General features: G+C 38.2%; 1 long non-coding RNA gene and 2 pseudogenes across 1 annotated transcript; 1 reads left to right on the forward strand and 2 right to left on the reverse strand.

The window, feature by feature from the left end:
* Window positions 1–269: 269 nt before the first annotated feature.
* Window positions 270–6,722, forward strand: LOC143673443 (uncharacterized). The gene is made up of 3 exons (XR_013170359.1): window positions 270–742; window positions 6,253–6,336; window positions 6,514–6,722. It is a non-coding gene; the product is annotated as an uncharacterized LOC143673443 (long non-coding RNA).
* A 1,161-nt stretch (window positions 6,723–7,883) lies between these two features.
* On the reverse strand, window positions 7,884–9,466 carry LOC143656353 (shugoshin 1 pseudogene; annotated as a pseudogene).
* Window positions 9,467–12,771: 3,305 nt separating this feature from the next.
* Window positions 12,772–13,420, reverse strand: LOC143673442 (SIN3-HDAC complex-associated factor pseudogene; annotated as a pseudogene).
* Between the last annotated feature and the right edge of the window lie 570 nt (window positions 13,421–13,990).

Raw genomic sequence — 13,990 nt, forward strand, 5'->3', positions numbered from 1 at the left:
TTTGCACTCCTCTCTGCATGTACCCCTGTGGCCAAAGTGTATCTTGCAAAATACACACACACACACACACACGAGCTATTAGTTGAGGCTTATACTTGAGTCATCAACCTTCCCACCTGCAGCAGTTTCCCCTTCCTGCCTATCCCTCCTCCTGTAACTGCAGCTCAAATGTGTCAAGTTATTCCAGTTTTCAGAACTATACTTGTTAGCACTTTACTGTAGTTAGTTTGGTTCCCCCCCGCCCCCCCCCCCCCCCCCCCATCAGGTCTGATTTATGGGGGCAAAGCCAAGTTCAAGCTGATCTAACATAGGATATAGAAGCAGAAGGTTGGTTATATACTTCTGTTCCTTCTCATTTGGCCTTCCTCCATGGAAGCATGCAACACCCTTTGATCAGAGCAGCCAGATTGTACTCTTCTTTGATCACTGATAGGTCTTGTTTCAGATCGTTAACTGTTCTGTAATGTTCTTTCTTCTGCTATGTTTTGTGTGGAGGCTCAGGCTCTTCTGTCTCCTCCCCTCCTTCCTTCCAAGGCCACCCAAATGCTCCCTTCTCAGGAAGTCTGTCTCATCAATTCTCCACTCTGGGCAAAGAGGCTACAAGAAGGAGGTGGAAGGATTGAGTTTTCTTCTAATACCAGGTGTACCTGGCTGGTGAGGAAATACTTGGTCATGTGTTCATCATGGTTCAGCCTTCAAGTCTTCCTGCTGACCTGCTTGGATTTGTTGCCTAAATATAAAGGTAATTTCTTTGAAGCATTCTGTTAAGTAGTTGAAAATTATAGGAAATTCAGCTGACAAATACAAAATCAGTTCTGACACACAAAAAGGTAATCACTGGATGAAAAAGTTGCACAGAACCACAGTCACACTTTTTCTTAGAACCGACTGTGATGGAACAGCTGAATCAAGTTGATTTTTGGGTAATATCAGAACTGAAGGTGAAGGGAAAACTAAAAAGTTGTTTTAATCAAATTGTTGATCTATTTGGGGATGTGACTTGTTTTGCTCTTGAGTTTGTAAGAAAAAAGAACACCCTTAACAAGAGCTTCTCTCTAGAGAGAGAAAACCTCAATCCATAAAGACCACATCTGACCTCGGTATTTTTTACAAATAAGATGCCACAGTGGTTGGTTGGTGAGCATGGGTATGGTAATATTTAATACTAATTAATGATCATATCAGCTAACATTTGTCCAACTCCTGTGCTAGGCATTATGCTAAGTACTTTATTCAAATTTATCTCATTTAATCCTTATTGTATGTAATCCTATGAGGTAGGTATTGCTGTTAAACCCTTTTTATGGAAAATAATCTAATGATCTATAAAAGGTCCCAGACTCTGAAGTCATTCTTGGTCTGGTGCATCAAACCTGTTATTTCTCCTATTAGATGAAGAGTGTAATGCAGTACTAATCAACAGGAACCATAGTCCCCAGGGGCACTGGGCCTGTACTGACCTGAAACTTTCCTGAGAATTTAATTAATTTCCCTGAAGTTCCCTTTAAGGCCCCCTTTGTCTACCTGTCACTACCCAATGTATTCAGTTCCTGTCCTCTCTACACTGCTAATGGTCTTCACCCATTATTCTATCTACACATAGTTCCTCTTGTTTGACTGGATCCAGGACCTTTGAACCTACCTGTAAGTCTTCTTCCTCTCCTGCAAGCCTTGCCTCCACCCTATGGTCTGTGGGATTCTCTAAATCCAATTGCAGAGAGAAGGTGGCTTCTTCATAGCTGTCTCTTCCTTATTGTTATTAGGCACCAGGCACTGAAGCTCTTTTCAAAATCATGCACATACTGGTTAAGAACATGGTCTGGATTCAGATCTGGGTTCCAATTCTGGCTCTGCTACTCAAAGCTGAGGGATTTGGGGCAAATTACTCATTTTCTCTGAACTTCAGTATTCTTTTGTGTAAATGGACAAAATGGAGTTGGGTTATAAAAGTTAAAATAATCCATGTAAAGCATTAAGCATAGTATTGGGTACAGGAAGGACTCAATAAGTGGAAACTGGAAACCTCTGCTTCTATTTCCGTTGGGGCAGAGTATTCATCTGATCTATGCCCCTCTCCACATCTGATGCCTTGGAGCCGCTAGAAACTCAGTGTGTCTAAAAGTTTGTTCCACAGACTCACAGAGATCACAATTACTGGTTTTCTTTTAAAAAATGTAAACAACTAGACTTTACCTCAGAACTACTAAATTACTATCTGGGTGGCCCAGGAATCTTCATTTAAAAACATTTTAGACAGGTATTTTAAAATGAATATATGAAAGCTTGAGAACCACAATATAAATGAGCCTTTGACTTCAAAGCAGTTTGCACTTCTGCAGCTTCCAGATTAGGCTGTGCCCTGCCAGGACACATCATTTCCTGGTCAGCCTTTTGGGTCAGTAGTGGGCCTTCCCTCTGCAGGGTCAGTGTTATTTCCAGATCTAGGGAGATCTTGGACATTAGGTGGAGTTGCGTGACTGGCTATGAGAACAGCCCTTCTTGGCTGCAGAAGGGTGGGGAGGATCTCCTCTGGTCCCAGGCTGTTAGGGGCCAGGCCTGGAGCTGACAGCTTCTCCTCAATTACCTCTATCTCCTCTTCTTGCCTCGTCTTGTGGGTTGATCCTGAGATTTCCAGTGCAAACTGCCAGCCTTAGGCTCAGAGTATATTCAATTTTCATCTTTTGGAGCTGTCTCTCAGACACTCAGGTACAAATGATCCTTTCAAGGACCAGCCGTATATGGGTTGATCATTAAGGTCTCTCTTAATAAGAGACCTTATTGAGGGACATTTCCTGGGCTACATCTGGCAAAGAGTCACACAATGAGACATGGCTGAGTATTAGAGATTCAGGGCATCTGTGTCAGAGTTAACTCTCTCCCTCTATCCCAGCACCCTGAACTTGGAAACTCACAGAGATCTGAAGATTCTACTATAAAATAGATTTAATTTTAATGTGATAAAAGCCCACGGAGCCCTTTTCCCAGAATAATGTGTATTTATATGTGCATTTTCAAATACATTTTCAGAGAGTTTATGGAGCCCTGAAGTGTTTCCATGGACTCCTAGGGATCTATAGACCACAACTTAAGAACCTGTGCTCCAGAGAAGGGGGTTATCACTGTGCACCAGGACTGTTCAGGATGGGTCTAGGATCACTATGGGGGACTATGGGGAACTCACCTCTGTAATGTTTCATGGCTGTTCTTTTTTGATCTCTGTGCTCCCCACTTAGCCTTTCAGTATGTGAGCATCTGGCAGCCTCTGTCTGAGATGGAGTTTATGTCCAGGGGCTGCTGGCTCCAATTTGACCTCTGCAGTCAGGCAGGAGTCTTATAAAATGAGTCTGAGTAATTCAGGAATCCTGGTTTACAGATCTCATTATGAGCTATTTAGAAGGCATTAATCTCCTTTACTAGGATGAATGTCTAGGGAAAAACAGTACCAATAATCTGCACTAATAAATCAGCTGCATCTTGACTAGAGCCCAGGACAGAGGGAGCAGCAATATTTTTAAAGTGCAGTGGGTCAACAGTACAGACTATGCTAAAGACCCACTACAGCTTATAGCAGCTTGTAATGTTAAACTAAGGCAGAGATTTTACTGAGGTTCCAGTTAGTGCACTTGAGAATTACAGAACATTAATCCCAACTTCAGATAAAATGCCCCAGGGAGTAAGCTTTTTTAAAAATAGAAATTGCAAAAGCATTCAATTTAATTTTTTTTACCAAATTAGCTGTGCTGTATAGTTTAGCATATCAATATTAAAACCAAATGAGAATTTTTGTTAAGAAACTGCAACCAAGGAAAGACTGGGTGGGTATCAGAGACAGTGCAATACATGAGATGATATAAAAGAAAATATGGAAGAGTAAGATGATTACTTCTAAGATCTTTGTTCAGCGAGGCTACTCAGTGACCTTGAAGATCTTTGAGAAGAAAACCCGTGAATAATAACTTGGAGGGGCCAGAAAAGAGCTTGAGATATATAGCTATACATCCCCAGGTAGGCCTCTATTGATATTATCACTAGAAAAAAAATGACCATTTTGCTCCTATTTAACCCAGAAACCAAGGACCTATTAATGCATTATGAGTGAGAGGTCTGGTGATGGTGTGGGAGGTGCTGGCATAAAAAAGAAAATCAAAAGCATGCAAATCACATTTGTATTGCTAAATCATAGCACTTCTTCCGTTAGGAGCTATCCTCTTTTATCTTGCATTTCTGAAGCTTCCGGATTAGCTAGGCAAGGCGCAAGGAGGCAGTTTTATCAAAATAAAGTAGTTAGGGTGGGTTCTCGCCTGCGGAGCCGGAGACCCGGATTCAATTCCCTGAGCCTGTCCATGTCAAAAAAATAATACATACATACATACATACACACATACATACATACATACATACATAAAGCAGTTGGATATGGATGAATACTTTAACTCTAGCCAAGATGACCAATTTATAACCCAGCTCTTCTATTGCTGTAAGAGAAGGTAGGGGAGTAGACGTGACAGCTGAACTGGGAATCTGAAACTGAGGAAGTGAACACCATGCATGAGAGCATGAAGAACAGAAGTTAACAAAAAGTTTATAACGGATCTCAAGTCAGAGGCGGGGCAAAGGGCTCTCAAAGATTTATTAGAATCTCTGAACTAAAATGATCTAATATCTCTATCTTAATCTATTAATTTGGTGTTTTTTTGTTTTGTTTTTTGGCATGGGCAAGTTACAGGAATTGAACCTGGTTCTCTGGCATGGCAGGTGAGAATTCTGCCACTGAGCCACCGTTGTACCACCCTGTTCTTATATATATTTTAAAGCCAATGAACTCTTCCACCACCGGGGAATGGGTTTTGGGTTTTAGTCTTTTAAAGATTAGAGTTCTGATATATCCGACTCAGAAAGAGGCTGGTAGGTGAGCATTATGTAAGCAATTGTTAAATAACTCACCACATTAGTGATATACCCCAATGCCTGAGTGTTCCAGTGCATGTAGCTGCTCTGTAGCAAAACCTCAGAGAAGGGGATGGACTAGGTGTGGGGGAGTGGGAAAGGAATTTAGACCTCCAGAATTCTAGGCCACCATTCAACTCCCTTTACTTGTTCCATTTGGCAGATTTGTTTTGAGGCCATCTGTTTTGGTTTGCTAAAGCTGCTGGAATGCAATATGCCAGAAATGGGTTGGCTTTTACAATGGGAATTTATTAGCTTACAAATGTACAGTTCTAAGGCCATGAAAATATCCAAATTAAGGCATCAGCAGGAGGATAACCTGTGAAGAAAGACTGCTGGCATCTGGGACACTTCTGTCACATGGGAAGGTACATGGCTGATGTCTCGTGGTCCTCTCTGAGTTCCATTGCTTTCAGCTTCTGGCTTCAGTAGCTTCCTCTTTCAGCAACTCTGGGAGCCCTTTCTGTCTGAACTCTCTTGGCTATTTCTGTCCTTTATCCTCTTATAAAGGATTCCAGTAAAAGAATTAAGACCCACTAGGTTGGTTGAAATAACCTAACCAAAATGTCCCATCTATAACAGGTCTGCTCCTAGAGGAATGGATTAAAAGAATATGGCCTTTTCTAGTAACCATCCGTATTCAACTGCTTTATTTTAATAAATCTGCTGCTTTGCCTGGCTAATCTGGAATCTTCAGAAATGCAAGCTAACAGCTTCAAATTACCACACCATCCTTTTCCAATCTCTCAAATTTTAGAAGGTAGCTAGGACTTGGATGTCCAAGTGACAAATTCAACAGCTTAAATCATATCCTTCCCTTTCTTGAAGTCTTCTCCTTGACTCTTCCCAGATGCTCTCGAGGAACTGATGTCTTAGTTAAGAAAAAGGATAGGTATCATTGATAAATTTCACTTACTTCTGGTCTTGCTTCATAATTCCTTCATTTAATGGTAGAATAGGAAAAGAAGAAAAGGATTTAGGTTAGTATTTGAATCTCAGCTCCATTATGTGTTAGGTGTGTGACACTGGGGAGGTTATTTAACCTCCGTGACCTCAATTTAAATGAGTATGATGTTAAGGGGCCATAATCTGTCAAGTAGTAATCAATCCTAGTCTCTACCAAACTCAAACCCCATCTGAAATGTAGAGGCTCAGTGAGTATTCTCTTGAGCAAGCTCTTGTTCTCTCTCAGCCTTGGTTTCTCATCATTAAAACCAGAGTCTTAGATTAGGTTATATCTAAGGTCTCTTCCTGTTGTAAGTTTCAAGTCTTCAGACTTCAGCTATTTTCCTCCTATTGTTCAAGGTCTCCTTTTTTTCTAAGACAAAATTGGAAGATAATCTTTCTACAACAGAAGAGATCCTTTGCATCCCTGCCTTAACCTATAAGGTAAGTTTTTATAGAACATTTGCTACTTTTCAGGCAATAGGCAGTCATTAATATTAAACTAACTGGAAAGTCCAGAAGTAATGTGAGATTCAAACAGCATGTAAATCGGACTCACCAGTGTTTGGGAAGAAAGAAACATGTAATAAAACTCTTGTTCTTCTTGGATTATTTTCTTAGGATGGATCCTAGAAGTATGATTATGTGGTAATAGGACATGATATATTTAAAGCTCGTCTCATCAGGTAATTACTTTCTTATTCTCTGATATCACCCATTTCCTTATACCCTTAATAACTAATAGGGAATAGTCTGTCATTCAGCCTGTTTCTCTCTCACTTTTTGTTTAAAATTATATGGAAATGGTATTTTATTTAGACTTTTTTTTTTACTAGTGGAGTTAGTTATTTCTATCTGTGAAATTTATTCATATCCTATGCCCATTTTTTTCCATTTTAGGTTTAGAATTTTCTTCACTGTTTTTAAGAGAGTCCTTGATTTAAAAAAGTACATTAATCCTTTCTCATCTTTGCTGCAAGTACCTTTCCCCAATATGTTTGCCTTTTGGATGATTTTGAACAGAAATTCATTTTGTTTAAAAATGAGGTATCAGCAACATTTAAATAAAATTTCTATGAAACGCAAATCTAAATGGGGTTGTTGGTGACAGAATACTTACTATTTGGTTGTAGTTATTCCCATTAGGATTGACTGAATACAGTTATTCCCTTTTTCTGTTATTCCATATTAAGTTCTTATACTTAACTGTTCTGGATTTTGCATTTCACAGATGTGTCCATTCCTGACCAGCACTTTTTTTTTTTATTAGACAAGACTTTATTTGCTCTTTTAAAAATGGATAAACTATAGTGCTTTAAAAGTTTAAAGAAATACATACAAATACAAGCTTTGAACTTTCTAAATTGAACTAATTCCCTCATTGGTTGATCAAAAACTTTATATTGTGCAAATACAAAAAGCACTTAGCATTCACACATTTAATATTTGAGATTTTTGCCTAAATAGGAGCTATCCTGAAAGTCTACAAAATAATGACTTATGATTTTGTGAGGCAGTACTTTGAACATTGTGTCCTTAGAGCTTTGGGTTCAGGGCTTGTCACTCACCCAGTCCCTATCCCTAAGCAATCATCAGTTCTCTAATCATGATCTCATATATATTTTACCTGAAGAATTAAATACAATGGTGGGATAAGGGATCCACAAACAACTTAAGGTATACCCTATTGTGAATGTGAAGGATTTACTTTACTTAAATATTATAGTAAGGAGTTTCAAAAGGTCCTCAGCCTGTCTTTGAAAATCACTCTAGCATCCCCTAATTAAGGAAAAAATAGAGATGCTAAAAGCTTATGATTAAAGCATCTTAATTTGACAATCATTAATTTGAAAAATTTTGAAACTTTTAGTAAAAGATAAATTTTGACTTGAAGGGTTTTAGGCAGTATAAGAAATCTAAACTATTATAGTGCTTAAGTCCAGTTATTTATATTCAAAAGAAAAAATAAACTCATTTATTAAAGGTTAAGATCAACCATCATATTTTAAGTGTAGTTTTGAAGAAATGTTCGTGATCTCTATGTCCCTGTCAAGAGAATATTCTATGGCAATAACAACCCACTTGTGTACTATCTTACAAACTGTGCTTTGAGCTAGAGAGTGGGGTATGTGATGAATTTCAGTGGCATCCAATGAAAGCTTCACTGTATTTGCTTCATGCATTTTTATTTTAGAATTGTGTCTGGAGTTCTTTTTTGGCTTGAAAACAGGAGAATTCAAGAAACACAAATCTGTAAAAGGGTCCCATCTTCTCAGTTACGAAGAAGGTATGGGGGTTCCTTATAATTTGTACTGGCTGTGCACTTAGGTTTATGAGGAGACACTGCTGTACTTTATTCTTTTTGGGAGAAAGAGAAAGTTTTATGATTTTCACTAAAGGAGATAAGGAGACATTTGTGATATCCTTCAGACCAAGATGAGTTGGCTGGAAGTTTCAGGTGCTGCACTAGTAGGAGTTTTATTGGTAGGGGTTTTTGTTGGCTTAGAACCCTGGATCTCTTTTCCATTTGTGGTCCTATCTGGATAGATTGGGTTCCTGTCTGATTTGCTGGTGAGAGTTTGAATGTACTTGCAGGTATTTCTAGGAGGTCATCTGACTCACTTCATTCACAGATGCTCACTTCAGGATCATTTTTGCTTTCTACTCTTTTAGAATCATTGCTCTTTTTTTTTTTTCTGAAAAGGAGTGAGATGAAAATTAAAATTATAAGCATCATTGGAACTGAAAGATTCATCCAGAATTTTTTTGGAAACATTTTTTTTTCTTTTACTTTCATTCTTTCTCCCTTTATATCTGATATAGTGATAATAGATTTTTTATTTTCTTCTTATGTTGACTGTTCTTTTCTCTTCTCTTTTTCTTCTTTTGCATTCCATGCTTAGTTTTAGTTTGTTCAGATTTGGACTCTAAAATGATTTTTTTTTTACACTAAGGTTTGCTGGGTTAATCAACTTTGGTGATAAGTTAATTTGGTTCTTGCTTCTTTGACAAACATTTTCTTTGTCAAAAGAATTTTTTTTTTTTACATTTTCAGGTATTTCTACATTTATGAGTGAGTCTGGAAGTTGAATTCTTTCCAATTCAAAAGATTCCTCTGTCAAATGACTAGTTTCAAAATTACCCATGGTATCTGTATTAGTTTGCTAAATCTTCCAGAATGCAATATACTAGAAATGGAATGGCATTTAAAAAGGGAAATTAATAAGTTGCAAGTTATAGTTCTAAGGCCATGAAAATGTCCAAACTATGGCACCAACAAGAGGTTGCCTTCACTTAAGAAAGGCTGATGCCTTCTGGAACACCTCTGTCAGCTGGGGAGGCACATGGCTGACATCTGCTGGTCCTTGTTCCTGGTTCCATTTCTTCCAGCTTCTGATGCCAGTTGTTTCCTCTTTAAGAGGACTTAGTTCCTCACTTAGTTCTCTGGGACACAACTCTGGGTTCTGGCTTACTTAGTATCTTGTGGTAAGGCACATGGTGATGTCACTGGGCTCTGCCTGTGTCTATGCATCTGCTCTCCCTGTTGACTCTTCAGGCATCTCCGAACATCCATGTCTCTATTAGCTCTGAAGCAACTGTTCTCCAAGCATCTGCATCTGAGGTTTCTTCAAAATGTTTCCTTTTTTATAGGACTCCTGTAAACTAACCAAGACTCACCTTGAATGGGCAGAGTCACATCTTCATCTAATCAAAAGGTCAGACCCACATTTCTTTGGACTGTGACCTTTTCATATTAGAAGGATCTGTCACTAATATGGGGTAGGGAGATGGAACTAACTGATGTTCTGGAGAGACTGGACCCTCTAGGTTTCAGGACTTATCTGGTCCAGGGACCCATCTGGAGGTTGTAGGTTTCTGGAATGTTATCCTAGTGCATGGAACTTTTGTAGAATCTTATATATTGACCTAGGTTTCTTTAGGATTGGCTAGAATGGTTTTGGTTGGGGTTTGGCAAGTTACAATAGGTAGCAATGTCTAACTGAGGCTTGCATAAGAGTCACCTTCAGAGTAACCTCTTGATTCTATTTGAACTCTCTCAGCCACTTTGTTACACTTCTTTTCCTCCTTTTGGTCAGGATGGAATTGTTGAAATTTGAACATTTTTATAGACTTGCTTTAGTCATAGTCTTAGAACTGTGGACTTGCAACTTAATAAATTCCACTTTTTAAAAGCCTTTATGTTTCTGGTATATGGCATTCCAGCAGCTTTCAAACTAGAATAGCATCCTTCAGCCATCTGCATTCATTGGGCATCATGTATAATGCCCAAAGTCCATAGTCCATCAACATTCTCAATTTTAGATAAATTCATTGTTCCCAAGAGAAAGATAATCAATAAACACACCCTCACCAAATAGAAAATCCAGATCTCCCCTTAACTCTTGTCCCTTGTCCCATTATTTACCCTTGGTTGCTGTGGTACTGTTGATGTTTTGTTATTAAACATAGCCCATAGCATGCAATGGGAGTTTCCTCCCTATACCCTGAAATTATGCACTTTTTGTACAAGATTCAAACCTATGCAATAGTTTACGCAAACACTTATTTATATTGTAGTGTTAATTGGTGGGACACATGGGTTTATGCAACCCGTTTCGATCATGTTCACTTTCAATATGGTAGTATTACTTAGAGACCTACTAGTAAACCGCCTTCACTTCTATCTATTCCCTGACATTTAAGTTCAACTCATTAGCTAACCGTTCACCCATCCCTAGCTTCTGTGTATCTCTAGTTCTCTTATATTCTGTACTGTAAGCCTCTGATTTTACCTTTATCATGATCATAAAAGTGGAATCATACAGTATTTATCCTTTTGTGTCTGGCTTATTTCACTCAGCATTATGTCCTCAAGGCTCTTCCATCTTGTCATGTGCTTCAGGACGTCATTTCATCTTACGGCTGCATAATTTTCCATCATATAGTCCCTCCATTTTAAAAAGTGAGATTGTATGGTTCTTCTGCTTCCGTTTTTTTCTAATAAGATTAAATGTATTCCATAACCTTGTTAAAGTTTTTATTATAAGTATCCGACAGCATAAACAGTACAAAACACTTTTGTGGATTTCTAGCATATTAGTACGAAGTGCATTCTAAACAGGCAGAGAAAAGGTGGAAGGGGAAAAAGAAGACTGTGGTTGAAGTCTAGTGATAAATAAATAAATACAGAAGTAGAGATGATCCATATTATAGTATATTCTACCACCAATACTGTAGTCAAAATGTACAAAAACCAAACCAAAACAAAACCAATTGAAATATAACTCAGGAGGAAGATGATAATGGCTGGGACTCTTGTAATACACCTCAATGGCTGTGGGAGAGCCACCCCAACTCGCTGTCTAGACTGTGCATTTGGTGGCATGCAGCATGTAGGTTTTTCTAAAAGGAAGAAATACAGAATCTTAAGTTTAGATTAAGAACTATTAAAACTATGAAAAGTGGCTCACTCCTTGTTATACTATCCAATATTAAAAATCCAGTTTTAATAGCACTGATTAATATTATTATTATAAGGTAGACAAAATGTTCCTCCCTTCATGAAGTGATATTTTTGCCTGATATTTTAGAAATGAGGCAATGACAGTACTTTGGTTTGGATTCAAGTGAGAGGTTTTAATAGATTTAGAATTGAAGAGCTCCAGATTCAGGATTTATTTATCACCTAACATATCAGTGTTCAGAAAGCCTGAGTAAAAGAAGCCAAACCAAAACTCAACCCACTTAGCATTAACACACACCACTTTTCTTCTAGTAGAATTTTACTTTAAATATTGAAAAGAAAAAAAAAACCTTAATATAGGTTAAAACAAGTCAAACACCCACTCTACACAGATAAACCTTTACAAAGGTCAGCTGAAATAATCCAGAGCTAAAACTGAATTACGCAGATTTTCAGTGTTGTCACCAAACAGTCATATAACACAAACAAAAGTCAATTATATACACACTAGGTAAGCTCTCTAAGAAATGTACATCAAGAAGTATTAACCTTTGTTTTGTGCCATCCTGAAGACTTGTACCCTTTATTTTTCAGACATTTTAAATAGTGCTTGTTCTCTACCATGTGGTAATGCTTTGGTACTATTCATATAGGATCACTTATCCTGAAGCCTTGCCATTTCCCCAAGAGGAGCTTTGATTCTGCTTTAGAAGTTTCATATAAATTACAACCTTTATCAAATATTAATTAATATGGAGGTGACACAGAATGCAACATACACAGTCAAGTTATCTCTCTATAGATTTAGTAATTGCTTTTCCTTTCAAGGTATTTACACCAGAAAGCTTAGTCTGTCCTGCTTAATATTCAGTAGTACAGGTTTGAATAGTCAAACCTTGACAAGACCTTAGTATTTCAAAATTATTAACAAATACCTCTAGGGGCAAGTCCATATTATTGAATTAGGACAAATTTACTATCATGAGGGAAAACAAGTGTAGCCACCCATATTTAAAAGTGCCCCAACCACTGATTCCCAATATAGAAAAAACTAAAACTACGTATGGTTTATCATACAACAAATCCCATCTCTGTCCCCTAAAATTCCCCTAATTTCATTCATGAGAAGGGGATTTAAAAAAGGCAAAGAGCACGTTACAGCAGCATTCAGGCTTCCTATGAAATACCCAGCATCTTAAATATTATACACTTCTCTCTTTCCTTTAGTAAGCTAGATACTGGCTTCAGAGTTTATGGAACTGGGGGGAAAATAACCCATTCAAAACCATTCTAAATATTGTCTTTTGGCAGAATCGCAAGTATCCAAGTTAAAAATAGGAGGGTCACTTTGTTGCTTTGTTGTCTTTCCAAGAAGAAAAAATTGCTTTTTGTTCCCCTTCTACCTATAACCTCAGTCACCACTCCTGAGTGGAGATGGCTAGAGACTCTGGCCCCTGCTCCTCTGGCTTCTCAGCAGCTGTTTTCTTATGCTGCAGCAAGGCTTGAATAGGTATGTCAATAAGAGCTTTCCCCAAATGTTCTCTATAATAATCCCACAACATATTTTCTGTCTTTTCCAGTATGAGAGATCTAAAAAGGAGAAGACTGGTGTTCCATTAGCAACAGAAGCCATCTCAGTATCTGAGCCATCATCTGACAAGGAGATTGGGCTGGGGAGGAACTTGAGGTGGTACTGAGCATCAGAATTGGGACATTTAAATTCTTTCTTCAGTTTACTGATCTGGTTGCTTTTCATCCTGTTTCCAGACACGATTTTCACTTTCTTTGGTTTCAATTTAGTCTTTTGACTGGGTTCTTCCCTTGTACCTAACATATGATTTCAGTGTTTTTTTTTGATCTTGCTGGCAGCTTTTTCCATTTTTTCACAAGCAAGACACAGGCATTGCAGATATCTCCGGAACGAGTCTCATGCAACCCAAAACAGCTCTGGAAGTCCTTTTCATAGCATTTACTGTCAGTAAATTGAGAACTGGAGGATTTAGCCCTGCAAATACAGCAGCCCTCTATGCTTCGGTACATCTTTGGCTTGTGAAAACTGAACATCTTTTCTTCTGGGCAACTCTTTTCCCAGAGCAGCCGTTCCAGGCATTTCTGAGATGTGGGGTACACAAAACACCAGCCCCCCTTGGGGCGCTCCCTCCTCTGTAACTGCCTTGTCTAGTACTGCTTCCATCTATTGGTGAAAAGGCTAGTTTCATTAAGAGACCAACAATGAAGTTTTCTAGCCCTTTTGGCACTCTATTTAAATAGTCAAAAATAATCAGATGTTTAACATCTTGATGTTACTGGCCTAAAAGAGCAAGTAGGTCTGGCAAATTTTGGGGGGAGGTAATTGTTTTGTTAACTATCAATTTCATCAGTGATTATCAGAGTATTCATGCTTTTTAACTATTCTTATTTTTAAGATTAATGTATAATTTATGCACAGTGAAGGGCACAGATCTAAAGTGTACAAATGGATGAATATTTATAAATGTATAATCACCAGTTAAATCAAGGTATAGAACATTTCTACCATATTTCCAGCTCCTCAGAAAGCTCCTTCCTGGCCCTGCCTAGTAGATTTTTCATTCTACCCCTACCTCCCAAAGGTAGGGTGACCAGTTTGTCCTG

Source organism: Tamandua tetradactyla, chromosome 2, assembly GCF_023851605.1.
Source record: "Tamandua tetradactyla isolate mTamTet1 chromosome 2, mTamTet1.pri, whole genome shotgun sequence".
Lineage (NCBI taxonomy): Eukaryota > Metazoa > Chordata > Mammalia > Pilosa > Myrmecophagidae > Tamandua > Tamandua tetradactyla.